Below are 3718 nucleotides of genomic sequence, written 5' to 3' on the forward strand. Positions count from 1 at the left end.
TGAAGTCCAATATGATGATATGTAAATAGCAAATGAAAGCTGGCATTTGCCTAGTATACTTCCATGTAAATCCATTAAGAAATTCATTTAATACTTCAGTAATTTTACCATCCTCTTTGATCATCTTTTGCATTTCATCCTGTAATGTTCTAACTTCTGCCTTGACTGATCTCTGGCCTTTTTACAGTTCTGAGAAACTGTATATTTAGATGATGTGAGCTGTTTTGGAGGTAGCTACTTTTTTTTTCAATATGTTTTCTTCCTTATCTTTTACTCATTTGCCTTGATGTCCTTGATGTCTATTTTTGAGAAAAAAATTTTAGGCAGATTTATTCTGTGAGTCTTGTGCTTTCATGATTGTACATTTACTTATCATATCTTATGTCCTGACCCTCTTCCACATGCAACTTTCACTTGCAATCAGTTTTCAGTCATGTATTTTAAAAAATATTTTGAGCAGTAACCATGCTACATAAACTAGAAACTATATATAGACTGGACCAGATAAGCGGAATGACAAAACAAACAGATGACATCAGCAGGAATTGCAAAATAAATAACTTTAAACATCTTTTCTTCCACAAAAGTAATGAGAGCATTGGCAAAAATTGTAAGAATAGACTTTCTTTCAGAAGTCTGTAAATTAATAATGACAGTAACCATCTGCTGAGCATTTACTTAAGAAAAATAGTTAAATATTGGTAACAGCAGCAAGCTTTGTGACTTTTTTTTAGAATTTCCACAGGTTTTTGGGGAACAGGTGGTGTTTGGTTACATGAGTAAGTTCTTTAGTGGTGATTTGTGAGATTTTGGTGCACCCATCACCCAAGCAGTATACGTTGCACCTTATTTGTAGTCTTTTATCCCTCAACGCTTTCCCACCCTTTCCCCAAGTCCCCAAAGTACATTGTGTCATTCTTATGCCTTTGCATCTTCATAGCTTAGCTCCCCATTATGAGTGAGAACATACAATGTTTGGTTTTCCATTCCTGAGTTATTTCACCTAAAGTAATAGTCTCTAATCTCATCCAGGTCGCTGCAAATGCCATTAATTCATTCCTTTTTATGGCTGAATGGTGTTCTATCATATATATATAATATATATGCACATATGTTATATATATTCATATATAATATATATTCATGTATGTTATATATATTCATATATAATATATATTCACGTATGTTATATATATTCATATATAATATATATTCACGTATGTTATATATATTCATATATAATATATATTCACGTACGTTATATATATTCATATATAATATATATTCACGTACGTTATATATTCATATATAATATATATTCACGTACGTTATATATATTCATAAATAATATATATTCACGTACGTTATATATATTCATATATAATATATATTCACGTACGTTATATATATTCATATATAATATATATTCACGTACGTTATATATATTCATATATAATATATATTCACATATGTTATATATTCATATATATAATATATATTCACATATGTTATATATATTCATATATATAATATATATTCATATATATAATATATATTCACATATATTATATATATTCATATATATAATATATATTCATATATATATCACAGTTTCTTTATCCACTTGTTGTGGATATATATATATATCACAGTTTCTTTATCCACTTATTGATTGATGGGCATTTGGGTGGTTCCACATTTTTGCAATTGCAAATTGTGTTGCTATAAATATGCGCGTGCAAGCATCTTTTTCGTATAATGACTGTGGCATTTTAAGTTGACTTATTTCCATCCTCTTTTCCCAGCTTCACAGCACCCTTGAAACCCAATTGTATGCAATCATAATGAGAACCAGCAGCCTAACAGTCACTAGAGGGGACAGAATGGGGCTGGACCTCCTTCAAAGCCCCATTCCCAGGGAAAAATCATTATTTGACCAGTTCAGTGATTTCCTGGAATATCTCACTTTCAACTCTTATCTTTAATTGACCCGACTTAGTGATCACTCAGTAAATGCCTTTTCATGAAGGAGATTTGTTAAAAACTTTATTAGCATTGTTTAACACTGAAGCTTCCTGGTGCAGTGGTTAACAGTTGGGTGAATGGTAGCCTAGCCAAAAAGTTTAAAAGTAAAAGCTAGGGAATTAGATATCCATGGAGACTTTGAAAAGCTCCTACATAGTTCCAGAAATCTATGAGGCCATGATCATGCTTAAGCCTGTGTACATGCTCCAGATTGCACACGTGCTCAGGAAAGGCCTGAGAAGGTCCTAAGTCATCATCTCTTGCTGACCATGAGGCTCTACATAAGCAAAAAGTGGACACTAGTCAGAGTTATAAACTGCCTGGCTGTTTATATATTAAAGATGCACCCCAGCAAGCATACAAGGCCACTCAGCAAAGACTGGGAGTCTTATTGGTTCCAGGCATATAAGGAAATCTGTGTCTAATCATTAGCTGACCAGTAAGCTAACTGAGCAGAGACTTCAGCAGCCACTCAGAACAAAGAAAACAGACTTTTAGCTCAGAAAAGTAACTAAATAAGCAACAATCATCAACAATAATAAACCTTGGGATGAGGGGAAATCTAATTCCCAGAGTTTCCATGTTGTATTATTGAGAGTCCAGAAATAAACTCTTACATTTATGGTCAATTTGTTTTTGACAAGAAGGGCAGGATAATTCAATGAAGAAAATAATAGTTCCTTCAACAAATGGTGCTGGTACAACTGAATATACACATGCAAAAAAAAAATTGAATTTGAAATCTTATTTCACACCGTAAGAAAACAGTAACTCAAAATGCATCAGAGGCCTAAATGTAAGAGCTAAAACTATAAAACCCTTTGAAAAAAAATAAAGGAGTAAATCTTCCTGAATTCGCATTAGTAAAAGTCTTCTTAGATATGACACCAGAAGCACAAATGACCAGAGGGCGAATAAATGAACTTCATAAAAATTAAGTCATTCGTGTTTCAAAGCATGTCATTAAGAACATAAAAAGATAACTCACAGAATTGCACAAAATATTTGCAAATCATGTGTCTGACAAGGGATTTGTACCTAGAATCTATAAAGAATGCTTAAAACTCAATAAAAAGACCAAAAAAATAAAATGGGCAGATAATCTGAATAGACATTTCTTGTAAGAAGAAATGGAAGTGACCAATACACACATGAAAAGATGTTCAACATCATTAGCCATTAGAGAAATGCAAAACAAAATCACAATAACATACCATTATTACAAAGGACAGATAATAACAAGTGTTGGTGTGAAGACATTGGAAATTTCATACACTGTTATTGGGAATGAAAAATTATGAACTGCTTTGAAAAATGTATCCAAGTTCCTCAGAAATTAAACATGCATTTACCATATGACCCAGCAATTCCACTCCTAGGTATACACCGAAGAGAATTAAAAGCATATATCTACACAAAAACTTGTATGTGAATGTTCATAGCAGCATTATTCATAACAGCTAAAAAGTGAAAACAACCCAAATGTTTATCAGCTGATTAATGGATAGCCAAATTGTGGTATATATATACAATGGAATATTAATCAGCAATTAAAAGGAATTAAAAGAAATGAAGTACTGTTACATGCTACCACAAGGATGCACTTCAAGAACATTATTCTAAGTTAAAGAAGCCAACCACAAAGGACCACATAATTTATAATTCCATTTATGTGAAATGTTCAGAATAGCAA

The sequence above is a fragment of the Pan paniscus genome, chromosome X (genome assembly GCF_029289425.2).
Source record: "Pan paniscus chromosome X, NHGRI_mPanPan1-v2.0_pri, whole genome shotgun sequence".
In the NCBI taxonomy this organism is placed as follows: domain Eukaryota; kingdom Metazoa; phylum Chordata; class Mammalia; order Primates; family Hominidae; genus Pan; species Pan paniscus.